We start from the raw sequence: 18177 nt of genomic DNA on the forward strand, positions 1-18177 counted from the left end.
AGACCTCCATGAACTTGGGGAAGGAAGTATAGAAGGAGAGGAATAAACAATCATGAAGTGATATTTTTGGAAAGAGAACTTTTATATTTTGTATGCTCACCTTAGCATAATCAGATTGCAGTTTCCTTCATCAGATCAAACTGAGTAAACTCAACATCAGTGATGGAAAGTTAGCAGGAATCTTAGAAAAGGGCTACTATATTCATCTTGGACCCTTCCTTCCTTGAGATGCTTCTGTAATCTTGCCTCCTGGTGTCTCCCCATCTCTCTTCATCCTTGTGAAACATCTTGGCCAACTAGAGATGTTTGCTTTTGACACTCACCTACTTTGGTACATCTTTCCTGCTTGCAACACCAAAACATGTTGCAACTACAATTTGTTTTCCATTTATGACAAACATGGTCCAAGCTTTCTAGTCAACAATGGGCCTCAAAAGCTTCACATCTCAAAGAAACTATAAAACAAACCCCCCAAATTAAATTCTTCAGGCAAGATCCATGGTTGGAGAATGGATACACTCACTTTGCCCAGAAGGGACTCAACGTCTGATGCTCCCTTTGGCTTCATCCCAACGGCAGGTGATAGGCCACAGTGGCAGGAAAGAGCCTCCCTGGAAAGCCAAGAAGAACACCAGATGACTTGGAATACCACCTTGATTATTGTTTACATATGTTCCATTTCTTTTTAATTATATCGTTTTATGTTCTAATAATAAATCCCCTTTTCACTTGAAAGGAAGTAGGGAAGCCTAGTCCAGATGGTTTAAGAGGAAGAAGTTAAATCAACAGCACATCTATGTCTTTTCTAGAGAAGAAACCTAGGAGGGAGCTTTCTACCCCCTTAAGTAGCCAACAAGCCAGAACATCCACCTACTTCCTCATTTTCTTTAGGTCCTAAGGGGAAACCAACACTAAACAAGGGACTGGAGAAAATTGTGTTGGGGACATTTGAGTTTGAGGAGAGGAATTGAGGCTGCCCTGGGGAGGGCATGAATAGTGAGTGCTTCTTTGAATTTAATGTGTCATGTCCATAGGAAACTAAGTGGAACACAATATTCTAAAAATGGCTTGAAAGGCTCTTCAGAAACATGGGTGGAGGTTATGAGAAAGAAGAACATTTTGATTAAGATTCACCAGCCTGGATATTCAACCAAAAATAAATGCTCTGTCTTAACACCTGCTGCAGCCTTTGAAGTTTTATTTTTTTATTCGAATGACAATGAGTTAGAGCAACACACACATTTTTCAAAAACCTTTTGACGTAGTTTAACTTCTAGAGATAATAGCCAAAGCAAACATCACAGAATAAAGGCTAAAATAAAGTTTTATGTAAAAAGTCCTCGGGTCAGGAGATTTAAGAAAGTCCCGTGTAACTCTAGGGCTAGCCTAACATACTGGGCTGAGCCTATTGTTAATGAGGGCCAGGAGAAAGCTCTCATTCCAGCCTTTTAAGGAACAATTGTTATCTCAGGGAAGATACCTTTAATCTCACCAAAACCATCTTTAACTATATTCCTTTGGTCATAGAGGATACGAAAGGATAAAGAGGGTACACAGAGCTGTCTGAACCCATGTCCTTGTATAAACTAGTAAATTAATCCATGTCAGAAACTGCTGTTAGATAGTTAATATTATATTATATTCAAAAAAATTTGCTAAGAGGGTAAATTTTATGTTAGCGTTCTTATCACAGATTAATAAATAAGAGGGTGGGAAGAAACTTTTGGAGATGATAAATGGGTTTACGGCACAGACTGTGGTGAAGGATTCACAAGTACATGCTTGTCTCTAACCCCAACAAATTGTATACATTAAGTAGGTACAGTTTGTGCTTGTCAAGCATACCTCAATAAAGTAGTTAAAAAAAAAACTTCTGGTCTCTATTCCCAATTTTTCACCCTAGTCAGCTACTTCCAGTTTGCTTCCTCCTACAAATCTCTAGGAGTCTCACCCAAAGGCTAACTCTTATAAAAACAGGTGATAAATAAATGCAGCTAGAGCTTGGGGAACATAGGGCTCATCTATCAAATTCCCTCTAGTCCATCTCCTGGTCTGCTCCCTCCCCTGCAGGAGTCTCTATTCACTGCCTGAAGGACACCTCTAGACACAGATGCCCAGACCTTGATGAGACCCAATTCCCCCCTCTGCTAACTAGCCATGCATGGGGATGGACTTCTAGGAGCCAGATCTCCAACCCTTAGTTATTGGGAGTTAGACCTCTGACCCAAGCTGGACAACTCATATATCCTCCCAAAGGAATTTAGAAGTGCAATGCAAGTTAAGCAGTCTCTATCTACTGTGGCTTGAAGTTAAAAACTAAGTCATCACAAGACAATTGTATACCTTTGTGGAAACCATGAAGTAGAGAAATCAGAAGAGCAGAGAGAGTGAAAAAAGGATGTATAGAAAAAAAGCTGGAGAGTTCTGACTGAATTACTAATTTCTACTTTCAGCATGTTGCTGACCATGAAACACCTTCCTTTTTCTTGTCTCTTCCTTGTAAATCACTCCCCTGATGAAATGAACTCCCCTAGTCTCTCCTTTCTATTCCCTTCCTTCACCATGGACACTTATCTCCCATGTCTTTCTAGTCCTCTAGAGTCCATCTGTGATCCCCCAAAGTCCTAACTTGGAAGTACCCTATCATTCATTTGGCCTGGAAAATTCTAGGAATTTACTGTCATTAAGAGGCTGAGCTGAGGGTGAAAGCAATCTATTCATCTCCAAGTTTCCAGTGAGCTCTGAGGTATCTTGCTTATTGATGAGATGAACTGTAGTATAAGAATAATTCTTGAGGTGCCCTTAGACAAAGTCTGCCTTATCTACTAATCCTTAGCCTTGAGAGGATCTGGATACCATGTGGATTATGAGGTCCAAACAGGTAACATGCAGAAACTTAATGATCCTCCCATACATTCTTTTCATTATGTATTCTGCGAAGTGTGGATACTTTCTGGCTGCATATTCCAAGGCACTGCCTCTCAGGGAGTCTGCTGTATTGTGACAGGATTTCCAGGATGGCTCTAGTTACCCAGAGAATACAGATGGTCACCATGAGTTCCCAGGAAATTAAGAAATTTCCTGGCTGTCCAGGTTATGTGCCATAAGCAAATCCCCCTGCAGAGATATAAATTATGATCTCTACTTAGTAGAAACACCAGAAGAATATGATGAACTCTAATAATCTAGATCTCTGATATCCAGGGTCTCCAGGCAACTTCAATAGTTGTTTCGTGTATTGGAAAAGCATTTGCGTATCTACCACTTCCCAGTCATGATGTTATATTGATGCAATGAGAATTTTCCAAAAGTGATTTGGGGAGATCACTCTAGGTTGTCTGGACAATGAGCCAGTTGAGACAAAAAATTCTGTTTTCCCAGCGCCTGAACTTAGAACATGCTTCCTTCCCCAGCAGAGGATGCTGCAACCTCTCATTGGCCTCAAGGTCCTCAGGAACTGGTCACTCGGCTCCCAGACAACTCCGTTCAATAGCTGATGCCCAAATCCAGACTGTCTGGTGGCAAATCCTGACTATTCCCCCACTAGGGAGGCTGCTCTCGTTTTTGCCCTCAAAAAAGGGAAGCTGTTCTGGATTAAATGTTTGTGACACCCCAAAATCATGTCAAAACCTTACCCCCACCAATGGATGATCTTAGGAGGTAGGGCTATTAGAAGGTAACTAGGAATAGATGAGGTCATGAGGGTGGAGCCCTCACGAATAGGATTAGCACCCTTGAAGAATCATGAAGGAGCTTGCTCCCTGTCTCCTCATCACCACTAGGATACAACGAGAAACCAGCAGTCTGCAGCCAGGAAGAGGGCTCCCAGCAGAACACTATCTCCACAACTGTTAAGAAACAAATTTCTATTGTTTATAAGCCACTCAGTCTATGGTGTTGTAGAGGAGGAAAGAGTTTTCTTCATTCCTCCTCGGGTCCCTGGCTGGGTCTGCAAATTAAACTGACAAAGATAGATTAACTGGAAAAAAGCATACACACTTATTTAATAGAAAGTCTATGTGACACAAGGGCCCTCATAAGGAAAGAAAGATGTGAAGTAATAGTCAGCCTGGGTATTTTTATGGTAGGTTTGATGTGGAGTGGACATTCATGCAAAAATACGTTAGGGCAGGTAAGTGTGGTGAACTGGGAGAAATTTATCAAGGCCTGTTTGTTAGATTTTTCTAGGCAACCTTTTGTCTTTGGAGAGAAAGATGTTTGCTTCTATTACAAGCAAGGCACGTAATGGTTTTATGACCTATTTCAGGGGAGAAAGGAGGTCAGGGAAAGATCCTGCTTTCGCCATATTCTCAAGCTCCTTCAGCTTAAAATATTCAATATGCCAAGGTGCCATATTTCACGGTAGTATGTCCTGACCTCATAGTGCTTTATTAGAGTAGCCTGACTAAGCTGGAAATCCATAATGGGAATGGGCTGTCCTTCTGGAACTTGGCCTGCATGTCCAGCACAGTCCCCTGGCGCCACCACCCTTTGTGGGATGATGGGAGGCACGTGCCTTCTCTTTTCTTGCTGTATCTTGGCCCTGAAGTTTTCCTTTCCCTGATAAAGCCTATTCCCTAATTCATACCATGTGATATATCTAAATTCTTCTCAAACACACGTGAAGCCTCAGAAGGAGCTCACCTTGGCATTAGCCCCATACAGGGAAAGAGTAACTAATGCAAATATTTAATTGCCAGTTGAGAAAAGGGCTATGCAAATGGTAAAGAGAATCCTACAACAGGAAATAAAGACAGAGACCAACTTAGATCTAAGATTTTCAGGGAAGGTCTGGCTGACGAGGGTAAATTGACATCTGATGGATGAAATATGCCAGCCAGCCATGTGAACAGTTAGGGGCAAGACTGAGGCTGTAGCCCAGGACTTGTCCCTGGGGAGGAAATGACTTGTCCCTGGGGAGGAAGCTCAAAGGAGGCCACTGTGACTCAAGCAGGGTAAAGAGGTGAAAATGTGGTTTGAGATGACCTTATAGGAGTACTAACCACAACCCAACCTCTACCCGAAGTCGTCCATGCACGATTCTGGTTTGGCCCCTGGAAGGGAAGATAACCTTTCATAACCATCCCAAGACTATAGTTGAAGGCAGCTCTATCAAAATTCCCCAGCTTGCCAGTCCAAGGGATACTTTCAACTGAGCGCTCCCCGCAGCTGGGAGCACCCTTCCTCCATATACTCTACCATGAAGAAAGGAGAGGTTCCAGAAATGCTCCTCTCACTGCCCCATTACAGGTGAGACTGGAATCTGGAGTGGTGATAATGCTGCCACTGCTGCTTTTAACAATAACAGCAAACATTTGTTGGATCTACTAAGTGCAAAGATCTAGGTGAAATACTTTATATAAGGTAATGTGATTTAATCCTTATAAACACACATTTGTCACAGAGCCAGAGTCAAGGTTATGGAAAGACTATCTGAGCAAAAGAGGTTATAAAAGGTCATCTTTTCTTTCCAGTATCTTTGTCATAGTGACAGGAGAAACTGGGTGCCAGAACATACTTACATTAGAGGATCATGTTTTAGAAATAAATACAGGGACGTTTAGGCACGTCCTGCAGTTGGGCTTGGGAATGCATGGTTCACAAAGCCAACATGCTGCTTCTAGCATTCTCCAAATAAAGAACCTTAAAATCTGGCAGCTGATAAAACTTTAGGATGCAGTAACTAGGACTTACCAAAGGGAAGCTCTATGGTCCTCAAGTCTGGAAGGTGGAGAAAAAGTGGTTGCCATTTTCTTCTGTGTGAGGAGTAGGTATGAGGGTAGACCACTTCTTTAGATTCCTCTAGTCTTGCTCTAATCCAATCTATTTTTTATACTGCAGCCAGGGCATTTTTATAATTCTTTAAAAATAAAAAATACCTTCTTTATCCCGAGACACTGAATTGGACAGTGCAACTTTGAACCACTAGGGAATGATTTTCTGAAAGCACAACCAGGCCTTCTCTGGTACCTGCACAGCCCCCAGAATTTAATGAGCTACCTTGTCCATTCTGCAGGACTCAACTCAGGATGCTGAGCCTCACCCTTTCTTTACCCTTGGATTTGTCTTATGCCTTCTGTTTTTGTACCGCCGTTCAGCACCTGCCCCATGATGGCAAACACCCCTCCTGATCTAGTTTAGTATGAGTACTTCCACATGAATAGTGACCCCACCTACCAAGTTCACATTCACGTTCAAGTAGGATGTGATCCTGCAGGATTTATCCCTTGATTTTGTTCAGGTGTGAGCTTTTAGGACTTCACTTTCAATAATATTTCCAGTGCAAATTCACTACTAATGTAGAGAAATTTGATATGATCTCTAGAGAAGCAACCCAGTCAGAAATGCACAACAAAAATCCCACATCGGCTGCCATCTCAGGTGCTTTCTCTTGCCTGGACCTCAGATAGCCTTGACTTCTGTCCATTCTACCTTTGTTGTCCAAGTCCTTGAACCTTGGAGGAAGAAAATACCTTCCTCTTTCACATAGACAATTTTCTAAATATGTGTAATGAACTTGATTATGTCATAAGGGACAGGAGCAATATCACTGATCCAAAAGATGATTTTCCTATTAATTGAATGCTTGTTTTTTTTTTAACTCAAGAATGACGAACACGCAAAGAATTTTGAAAACATAGGGAAGCTAGTATTCATTGTGTAACTTCTTTTGGACATATGCACCAAGTATATTATATAGTTTAATCCCCAAGTTCAAACTGCATGCCCCTCAGCACTCCCTCAGAGGAGCAGAGAGCCCTAGCTCCCATGGCAGAGACGCCCTGTAAGTCTCCTGCAGTAAGTTCCTTGAGGGTGTGTCTGTCTTGTTCATTAATATATCCACAGTGTTAAGACACATAGGTAGACACTAATATTTCTGAAATGTGTATGTTTTTCTGATTATAAAAAATATTAATATAGTAGGAAATGTAAATACCACAGAATTCTATGACCTAAAAACTGATAGTTTTTTCCAAATTACTCCTCACCCCCACAGTGTAAGTGCTGTTAACAGTTGGGTGAATTAATTCTTAACTTGCACCCTGGCCCCCTTCTACATATCACTGTAACAGAAATCTCATGCTCTCTTTCCCTTTCCTGGCTCACACTTTCTTATCTCACTTCTCCCTATAGTGGGTATCTACCCTTTGTACCCGCTTAGCACCACCATTTTCCTGGATGAAGTTCTTCTCTCATGTGGATCATGCATTCTTGCTTGGGGCTGTCAATAACGGAACCCCTTCCCTTAACCACAGTGATTGGCCTAGACTAGTGGTGTGGCTCTCTCTGAACATGTCACTAGGGCCAGGAGAATGGAGAACCGTGATTGGCTGGACCTGGGTCATGGTGTAGGATATCTACAGTAAAGATCCTGGTCACTATTACCACAAAATATTCATGAGACCAGTCTGGCTCTCACTAAAGGTCCAACTTAAACTGCCTCAAACCCATTCGAATTGCTTAAAGTCTCCAGAGAAACAAATTGCAGAGATATCCTTCTCAGCTACTCTCTACACTTCCCAGCCTGATGGATCTGTGATCTGGATCTGTAGCCAGGTCTGTTATTTTGCAACACTCTGATTTGTTCCTGATGACAATAGGCGTTCATCAGCTTCAGACAATCTCCAGCAGAATTCCACTTCTTTTCTGGTTCCCTGCCAGCTCTTTTTGGGTGCTCCAGGCAGATGACTACAGTCAACCACCTGACACAAAATGTTTGTTGCCCCAGTCACCGGTTCCAAAGATTAACATGGGCGTTCTATTCTGAGGCATCTGCATCTCATATAAAGCAGGACATAACTTTGTTTGGGTGAAAAGTTTAATGGGCAAAAGATACAGTAACAGCGATGACCCAAAGAAATAGCTTTTCCAACTGCATATTTTGCTACCGATAAACTTCAAAATATATTCTCCACTAAGAAAAACCCTCCCTTTCTACTCTTTTCTCAAAATAATTGCTATTTATAGTCTGAGGCCAGTATGTCTTAAAATGAGAATTTATTGCTGGATAAAATCTTGAGAGAATCTGGCTCAGATCCCTGTCTTTACAGAGCCCAGGAAGCATTGTTCCCTGAGTGTTTCCTGCTCCCTGGGAAGCAGATTCATTTAATAATTGCACAGAATTGAAAGATGTGGCTCATACGGTATGGGGTAGGTTTCTGTAGCTGATTTCTTTCTAACCACTGAGACTGCTCTGAAAATTTCACTGTTATGAGTATTCTGAGTTTGACAGGGGGAGGGAGAAGGAAAAAAATTTCGTAGAATTATAGTCAGTGCAGAGCCCTTGACTTCAACTTCCAAGACTGATTTAATCAAAAGCAGGAAAGTTGACAGAAAAATGAAAGGTGCCCAGAACATCGGCACTATTTCCATTTTCTTGGAGAAGCAGTCCAAATCAGACAGCTAGTGGCCTTTTCCTTGTCAAAAATGAAAAAGTCAAACCTCTATCTGTAGGTAATTATTTCCCATAGAGAAGCAGATGTCATCATGGGTACACGTCAGTTGTGAGACTGTCAGCAAGTGACTTACCCTCTCTGTTCCTTGGCTTCTTTGCTATTATGATGGGGGTAATATACAACCTCAGTGTGCAGACTGGCTTAGTTTTAAAAATACAAAATAGATATTTGGAGTCTTTCCCCAGCCTGTTATGATGCACAGCAAGGAGGACTTGGCCCTTTCAATAATTTCAAATCTTTGTTACGCAAATATCCTTTGGGAACTTAAGAGAAACTGCTTATCAAGATCAAGTTGGTTTGTAATGGAGTCTTTTCTCTCTGATTCTATTCTGTACATCATAGGAAACCTCATGTTCTGTACATCATAGGAAACCTCACGTCAGATCAACCTCCAAGTCCACTTGTCTGCCTCAAATCCTGTCTTCTCATCATTTCCTACTGCTTCTCCTTATCACAGATCTCAGCCTCCTGATGTCTCTCATGGTTCTTGTCTCAAAAGAAATGGCTGCAGAGCAGGAAAACATCTCTAGGGTTAAATCCCAGCTAAAAAGAAGACAGAAACCTGTAAAAAAAATTTTAGTACAGACTTCCTTTCCTATAGTTATATTATTTTCATTAAACATGATTTGGTAAAAATGCCAAAATAAGGACAAAATAGGGGATGCTGTGATGGAAAATATTCAGAGTTTGGAAAATAGGAAGCATTATATATGCATTTGCAATTATTATTATAGGCGTCATTTAAATAAGAAGTACTCTGTCAAATTCCCAGAAAATAAGTTTATGCTTAGCTAAAATTAGATGTATTATTTTTGTGAAATAGTTGATAATGAATAAACAATTTTCACTTCTAAGGAAGTGTAAATTGTTTCAAGCACAATTCCATTTCGAAAACCAAATACAGCTGGTAAAACATTAAAGTGCCAGCTCACTTATCCAAGTCAGTCTGTCCAGATATCCAGACATTCCAAAAGTACCATTGTTCTTATGTTCTAGGCTGGGGGCTTGCTTTTACATAGAATAAACATGGACCTTTGAGTCAAGTTGATCTAGGTTCAAAAACTGATTCTACCTCTTATTAGCTATAAAAGCTTAGCCTTGTTCCTTAACCTCCTGAAACACCCAGTTGGAGGTCAGGCTGCCAAGAGTCAAACCTCAACTTCTCCTACCAGATCTTTGTCCTTTGCAGATTGCTTGGCCTCTTAGATCTTGGCTCTTTCATCTGTGAAATGGGGATAAGAATAGTACCCACCTCATAGTGCTGCCTGAGCATTAGGTGAGACTACAGGTGAATGCTCCCATGTATTCCGGTGACTGGTACATAGGAAGTGCTTACAGTTTTTATGAGGATTCAATAACACAGCATATAAATGCCTGAACACTTATGCCTGACAGGTACACATTAGTTCCCGGTTCCCCCACTGCAGTTACTCGATTTTTGTTCCTACCACTTCTTCCACCCAGAATTTTGACTTTCTTATGATTTCTGCTAAGCAAACTCCTATTGCTCTGCAAGGTCAACTTAGAATGCTTCAAGAAACACTATCCCAAACAAACTACTTATAATATTTCCTTTCCCCTTTCCCGACACTGCTGTAGCATTTTAGTACATCTTTTATAAAACTGTGTCATCCCAACTGGATTATAAGAACCTTGGGAATAGGAAAGCAAATTTTACTTCTCCCTGTCCAATACAGTGCTGGAAATTATATTCATGCTAACAGATGGGGCAGCATCAGATTTTCCAAAAAATAGTCTTGATTGGCATATTGGTGCTTGATTATCTCAGAGAAATTCTTGAAGGGAGGAAAGGTAATCTTTATTGAATGGATTCTTGGACCTGTCACCAAAGTAGGTCTTTTACATATACTGTCTCCTATCAAATAAGATATGTGGTCATCAACATCCTATATCTGGGGGCAGACATTGGGGAGGTCATCAAATTAACTTTCCCAAATGAGCTAACAGTATGTGCTGGGATCTGAATTCAGCCTCAGGGGTAGTCTTAGCCAAATGTCCTTTGACCGTATTATACTGCTTTCTGCCTTGTTTGGACACAGCTCAAGGAGTAGGGCACCTCCATTTCCCCAGCCTGCCTCCCAGCTGCGTGTGGAGGGGGAACTCACCTCTACTCTCTCCTAGTTTCCCCTCCTTGGTTCCTTTCTGAGATACTCAGAGAGAGAGAGAGTAACCCTACCGAGCCTGAAATTAAAAGTCAAGTACTGCTCGGTCTCATCTGCTGTCCCATTTTCCTCATTGACAGCTTAACAGCATGCTGTCAGTAATTCACTAAGCAGACAGACACCTGTGATCAATAATGGAAGGCCTGTTTTTATCAGAGGAGCAAGGCTAAGATGTCTTAGCTATCTAGTATCTAGTATAACTTTTAGTATGTATGTCGAAGCATTCCACATAAACTACACTGAAAAATGTGAATGTCATTTTAAATTTTATACAAAATTACCTGCCTACCTCTTTCCAATGATGTAGAAAATATGACTTTGGTCATAAATGAGTGAAACATAAGTGAGTGAAACCTTCCATATATGTCCTTAAATATATTCCTCTGTTCTCATGGAACAAGTATATAATATGCCTATGAAAAAGGTTAATTATTGGACAGCATGTAGGAGAATATCCCAGTCTAGGGAGATAATGATTATGTTATACTCTGCACTGGTCAGGCCATGTATGTAATACGTCAGTCAGTTCTGGCAGCCACATTTTAACAGATGCAGTAAAAGTAACAGTATCCCGAGTAGAGCACTGAAGATGCTGAGTGGCCTTTATACTACCACTGATGAATGACAAAGGAACAGAGAAGAAAGAGAAGCCTCAGAAGGCGCATGTCTCCTGTCCCAAAATCTCTGACGGATGGTCATAAAGAGGAGACCAGACATACCATCAATCCAAGAGGTAGAGCTGAGATCGGAAAATAAAAATCTCAAGAGAAGCTGATCTGAGAGGATCATCTCAGAGTATGAATTCCTCTTGCAGTTCATGCAAGGATGCTAACCATCAGTCCCAACCAAAATGGGAGAGACTTCTGTGAAGCACCAGGCTGCCTGTCACTGCTCCCGCCCTCTCTCCAGAATCTTCAGCCCACCGCCCTCTAAGGTCCTTTCCAATTCACATACTCTCCAGTGCCTGACTCAACCATGGCTCCAACCTACCCCCCACCCCCACCCCCTGCCCCCAGTTTGGCCTCTAAGATGGCTACAGACGGAGAGCTAAAGGCTGATGAGGTGGAGAGAGGGGCCCAGCTGAGGCAGAGCCTCTCAGCATAGTTTAATGGTCTTGACAAAAGTTCGCCTTTTGTCAAGGGCCTTTGTCCTTTCCAAATGCTGTTACCAAGGCAACTGCCTTCTCATGGCTGTGAGAGAAGACAGCCTCTACATGAAATTATGGCCACTTGGTTCTAAGAACAAAATGATTTGAATGATCAGAGCTCATTTTACACAAAGTGAGACACCTGCTAAGTGGTTCCTCTAAAGGGAAAACAAAAGTGTGTGTGTGTAGGTACAGGAATTCTCCAGCTACAAGTTCCACCATTAGAAATATATTCCATTAGGCTATGCTAATGTTTTTATTGCAAAGAACAGACTGTGGGCAAGATAAGAAATTAAGTCACAAACATCAGTGGGTCTGAATTTGTCCTATCCTTTCTAAGGTGAGTAAAATAAAAATAGGATAATAGTTAGGTATAGTTATGGACTGAGACTCTCTGGTTTCAAGTTTGGGTTCAGCCACTTACTGGCTTTCTGGCTGTCCTTTGAGAAGTTGTTAAACCTCTTTGCTATCGTGTTCATTATCTGTACAATAAAGATAGCCTACCTCTTTGAATTGTTGAATAAATAAATGAGGTAATACATAGAAAGTATTTAGAATGTCCCTGGCATAGAGTAAACCATGTTGGTGTTCACTCTTGTTGTAATGGTGAAAGTTACATGACAACAGGAGAAACTAGGAAAGAATAGAGAGAAGATACTAGGGCCCTTAGGATTTTTGCCTGGGTGCACAGACAATAAGTCAAAGAGGTATGAACATTTATTGAGTAACTATGTGCTCAGTGGTAAACCAGCAGAGATGGTAGAGCCTTGGTTACCTGGAAGAGAAACCTTTTGGATGACAGAATCTTGGAAAATTTTCTGAACCTTTCATGCCTTCTAACAAGATTTGATAGGAGAGTGATCATGAGCATCTCTAGCCTTGCTCCAAAAATGGATTCTCTGGGTTGAGAAAACACAGGAAGTCCTCCTCCTAGAACAGGTTTCTATTATTTACTCTCCCTCTGAATTTTGCCCCCTTCCAACTTATTACTCGTGTCATGTGGGAGAAGGTGGGGCTGCTAGCCGAAGTAGGGGCGTCAGCTCCCAGTGGGACATGCGTCTCGCCCTGTGCTGTCCTTGTAGGCACTTGCTGTCTAGTGCCTCAAGAAGATTTGGGCTTTCTAAGCATTTTGGTGCTTAGAGAAAATCAGATCAGACAAATCTAAGCAGTTATATAATTAGTACCTACAGATCAGCATTTACTAGCCAATGGGGAGTCACTAGCTGGTGACTGATGGAAAAGGAAATGCAGGATAGATGTTATCACACTGCTTGGTCCTGGAGCAGCTTAGATTTCCTAACTCAGCCGAACAAAGTGACCTTCAGATTCTGACTTCTTGGTCTTATGTTAGAAGCTCCCCTACATCCAGTGCCCTCTAGACTGGAGACCACCAAAGTGCCGCATTTCAGTCATCTTACCAGCGCTTTCCAAGCTGGAAGACAAGTATGGTTTCTGACTCGCTGAGAAAACAGCACTGAGTCCTGAGGCTTTTCTCTCTCACCCCCAAGAGGGACAAATATATCTAGCACCATAGCCCCAAAGGGTCCGCACGGTGGTCCAGCAGCCTCTGCTCCCTTAAGTCACACAAGGGCATGTGAGGGGAATAGACGCTGAGGTTTCCTCCTTCAGGCCTTTCAAGGTGGGATCACCACTCCCTTTCACTTTGACTGTAGCCTTACACATTATAATGCCATAAGCTTTTGAGCTTTAAATGAATTTTATTTTATCTCCCTCTAAGACAATGAACCTTCGAGGAGGGAGTGCAGATAATTTGTCTTATCCAGCTATCCAAAGTATTTGCCTCAGTGTTTGACACATAGTAAGTTCTCAATTAGTTTGTTGGATTTGTTATTTTTACATCATGAGTTTGGTTCCATAAAAGGTTGAGGGGAAAAAAGTAATAGCCTCTAGTTACTACAGAAGGCAACACAAGGAACAAAACAACATTGTATTAGGGTTCTCCAGAAGAACAGCCAGTAGCCTGTATGTATATGTGCATGAGATTATAAGCAATTGGCTCAAGCAGTTAAGGCTGACAGGTCCCAAGATCTTCAAATGGCAAGCTCGAGACAGGGAGAGCGGATGGTGTATTCCAGTCCAAATGCCAGCAGGCTCAAGATCCAGGAACTGCTGATGCTTTGGTTCAAGTCTGAAATCTAAGAAAGCCTATGCCCCAGTTTGGAGGCCATCCGGAAATAATTCTCTCGTTCAGGGAAGGGTCAGCCTTTTGATTCTATTCAGGTCTTCAACTGATTGCTCTCCCTATGTGGGTGGCCTTCATCCAATCAGCTTTACTCAGTCTATCAATTTAAATGTTAAACTCATCCAAGGACACATTTATAGAAATACCCAGAATAATGTTGACAAAAAAATCTGGGTGCTCTGTGCCCAATCAAAGTGACACAAAGTCAACCATTGCATTATGTATATACAACTCCATATAGAATATCCCCTCTCCTCTTACATTCATTCAACAGACATGTTATAAGCACCTGTTATGTACCAGGCTTCCACGTAGTAGAATCCACATATGGGATTCTCTTGCTTCCATTCTTCTCCCCCTCACAGTGTCCAGCATTGCTCCCCAACAGGGTGATAACACACCTGTGGTAGAAGGGATATGTGAGCTGGGGTTGCACAGGTATAACCCAGGAACGACCAGAATGAAAATGCCCCAGCCCTACTCCTGGGCAGGGCACTCCACTCAGATTCTCATTTCCAGGCAATACTGTTGGGGAGAAACTTTTCCAGAGAAACCAAAGAAAGGCTCAGTTGGAATGATTCACATAAAGTTTCTCAAATTTGGCTGTACTTTTAAAATCACCTTGGGAGCTTTAAAAAACTCCAATTAAATTCGAACATCTGAGAGTGGAGTCAAGATATTCGAAAGTTTTAACAGCTCCCAGAGTAATTCTGATGTGTAGCTAGGGTTCAGAATCACTGATTTAAACAATCCTGCTCTTCAGTATACTGGTTAGGTGCATGGTTATAATTATCCAATTGCTCACCTGTCTGCATTAATATATACATCACTATGCTTTCTTGCTATGGCAGAAAATTGGCAAGGAGAAACACAGCTCTGTTAAGGAATGCCTCGCTGTGTTCAGAGGCCCATTTGGTCAGTGGGAAAAAAAGAAAAATTAGCCCAGTGCCAGTACAGACAACTAGCTGTGGTTGAAGTTTAGTGGCCTATAGATTTGTGTTACCTTTTGCCAGAAATATTCCCTTTCTAAACTGATCTATTCTTCGGTTTAGGTACTGCTATAGCTTCTCAGCTAGACTTGAATGCCAACATCTGCTCCAATTGCTTGGTCCTCTGTCACCTGAGTTTGTCACCAGTTTTTCACATTAGTGGGGAACATCAACAGCTTGCTTATTATACTGAGATAACATTGCAAACTCCTCATGGTAAGAAGCAATGGATTCTCTGGTTATGATCAAGACAGGCCAGGTACAAAGGGGGAAGCAGCCTGACTTATGCCTGGTGGGCTACCAAGAAGACTAAGGGGAGGGTGTCAAAGCCTTTCCTGGACACCATGGGGATGGACACCAGCGCATATGTGCTGCAAGGGCCGGGAGCACAGCCAAACCGGAAGCCCTCCTCTCCCTCAGGTCCATCTCCCAGAGCTAGTGAGGCCAGTTCCGAGGGTCCCAGGACTTGCTGGGGAATACATGCAACTGGTTTAAGAACACAAACCACTGAAGCGAAACTACTCAGGTTTGAATTCAACATTGCTGCTTATTACTTTTGTGACTTTGGGCAAGGTATTTAACTTCTGGTTCATTTTCCTCACAGTTCCGAAAGGGGACAGTGATAGTGCTTACCTGTTATTGTTGTTATTTTGATATGACATAAAGGACGTGAAGGGGTCAGTACAGCCTTCAGCACGTTGTAGTGCTTAAGTAAATTTAAGTTATTCTTAACATAAATGGACCTTCCAGAAGTGCACGCATTGTAACTTATGCTAGTGACTCTCAAGAACTCTCACATCCCATCAGAATCTGGGGTGCATGAGTGCTTCTGCTCACCTCATCCCACTACCAGGGAGACATCAACTTGGGGGCCCACTAGGAACCACCCCATGGCCCCGCCACCACACTAGCACCAGCAGGTGGGCCCAGTCTGTGTGGTGGACTGAACTTTCCACCACACCCGATGTGCCTGCATCACCTTCTCTGTCAGTTCCCAATCCCAGTTACTCTGATTTATCTCAAAGACTGAAGGTGGAACCCCAACTTCAGACAGTTCCTTGGAGGACTTGAACCTGACACCTAATTCATGCACCATCCTTTCCCCTGGAGACCCAGTCTATGACCAATGGCCCCCATCTTCAAGCCTCCAAGCCATGACTCACAGCATTCCCTCATATTGGACCTCTTCCCAAGTAGCCGCTATCCCCAGCCTACAAAGGACTTATCATCTCATACCTACTATTGAATTCCAAGGCCACGTGTTGGTCTGGCTCCCTAGTACATGTCCCCATGCCTCTCATGAGGAGCAGGAGTTAATTTAAACATGGTCCAGTCAGCTAGCACCTCTTCAGTAAGAGATCTGAGTGTGCCATACAGTCAAGCACCTATCCCTCACCTGCCTGCTGATCAAAACTTTGCCTGGTCTTTTAGCATGTTCTGGGTTTCTCTTGCTCCCAACTCTTCTCCATCTCTCCTTTGATGGCTCAGTCTACTTTAAGAATCATTTAGTGTAGGCACGTCAAATACAGCCGTCAGTGCACAAGTTCTATGGCAATCGAATTTCAGCAAAACATTATCTAGTATATTTTTAAGTTTAATCCATTTTCTTTGGTTTATAAATAATTCATGAACTTTTGACCTTTATATTACACAAAGAGTATAAACTTCTGTGTTTAAGTAATATATTAGAAATAACCCAGGTCATCAGGGAGGGTCTGCGACATTTCTCATTTAGTCGGCATCTCTAGATGTTTCTAGTATTTGTTCAGACCGTGCTCCTGGCTTTTGAACTCTCAGATAGGAAACCAGCTGTTATATTATTCAGGGTAATATTTCCTAACTTCATTGCACCAAGAGAAGACGTGGTCTCTATTTACATCTCCCCAGCAGAGACTGTCATCCTTCTCCTCATGAATTTCTTTAAAAAACGATTTCCTTTCCATCTGAGCATTTTTGCCTTTTGTGTGTGATTTGATCATATTTGGGGGTCAAAATGTTTTCCAGTGGGAAACAGTTATAGAACGTTTGCCTTTAGGAAGGACTCCTAAAATAGCCTAATTGAGTCACTCCACTAAGGGTGACCCGTGGAGTGCAGGGAGCACGCGACCATTCAGTGACAGTGAGTCACGTGGCGGGATGGTATGCTTTTCAGTTTCCCTCCAGCCTTTCTGATTGGTCTAGGAGAAAGTCCCAGCTTGGGGCTACTGTTTCTCCAGCATCTCTCTGACGCTTCCTCATTTGCCTTTGTGTGGAGAAGCCTCTGTCTCAGATCCTTCAGACTACCTCCTTGATCTTGAACTGAATAACAAGGTTTTGCTTTCATTTACTGATTTTATGGTTACCATTTATAATACCAGCATTTTGTTTGTAGCCATGATTGATAGAATATTCCCTTAAATGTTTTAAGGTGAATCGATTTAAAAGAAAATAATTAGAATACAGATATATTCATCTTGCAAGATTTGCAAAAGTGATACACAAATTACTGAAGTTCAGCCTCTGATTTTACTAGTGAGGAAATTGATGCCTGGGGACCTGTTGATGACACTGATGCTCAGAATCACGTTTGGTTGATGGTGAAGCCGGGACAAGAACCCAGGCCTCTTTATCCTGGTCAGTATTGTTCTACAATCCCATTAGAATTATGACAACATAAAAATGGAACATAATGGGAGGGGGGAGCCAAGATGGCGGCGTGAGTAGAGCAGTGGAAATCTCCTCCCAAAAACACATAGAGCTATGAAAATATAACAAAGAAAAATCTTCCTAAAATAGAGACCACAGGACACAGGACAACATCCAGACCACATCCACACCTGCAAGAACCCAGCGCCTTGTGAAGGGGGTAAGATACAAGCCCCAGCCCGGCGGGACCCGAGCGCCCCTCCCCCCGGCTCCCGGCGGGTGGAGAGAAACCGGAGCAGTTTTTTTTTTTGGCGAGCGCTTTTTGGAAGCCTTAGAGGGACGGGCCCCCGTTGCTGGGGAGGCAGGGTGGCGGGACCGGTGAGGAGGTGCCTGGGAACGGCGCCGGAGGACAAAGAATATCCCGCGTTTCTCCCTGCGAGACCTGGGGGCGGGTGCCTGAGACCAGTGCCTGAGGACGGAGGAGGTCGCGCGTTTTTCCCCCTTTTTTTTTTTTCTCTTTTTGGCAAGCGCTTTTTGGAAGCCTTGAAGGGACGGGGACCCCAGTGCTAGGGAG

The 18177-nt window shown here is 42.5% G+C and overlaps 1 long non-coding RNA gene across 1 annotated transcript in view; it reads left to right on the forward strand.

Annotated features, from left to right (window-relative positions):
- LOC140850570 (uncharacterized) overlaps positions 1–17572 on the forward strand; it is a 30785-nt gene extending 13213 nt beyond the window's left edge. The window contains exon 4 of the long non-coding RNA XR_012133509.1: positions 17491–17572. This is a non-coding gene — a long non-coding RNA (uncharacterized lncRNA). The remainder of the gene's footprint in view (positions 1–17490) is intronic.
- Positions 17573–18177: the final 605 nt, after the last annotated feature.

The sequence above is a fragment of the Manis javanica genome, chromosome 7 (genome assembly GCF_040802235.1).
Source record: "Manis javanica isolate MJ-LG chromosome 7, MJ_LKY, whole genome shotgun sequence".
In the NCBI taxonomy this organism is placed as follows: domain Eukaryota; kingdom Metazoa; phylum Chordata; class Mammalia; order Pholidota; family Manidae; genus Manis; species Manis javanica.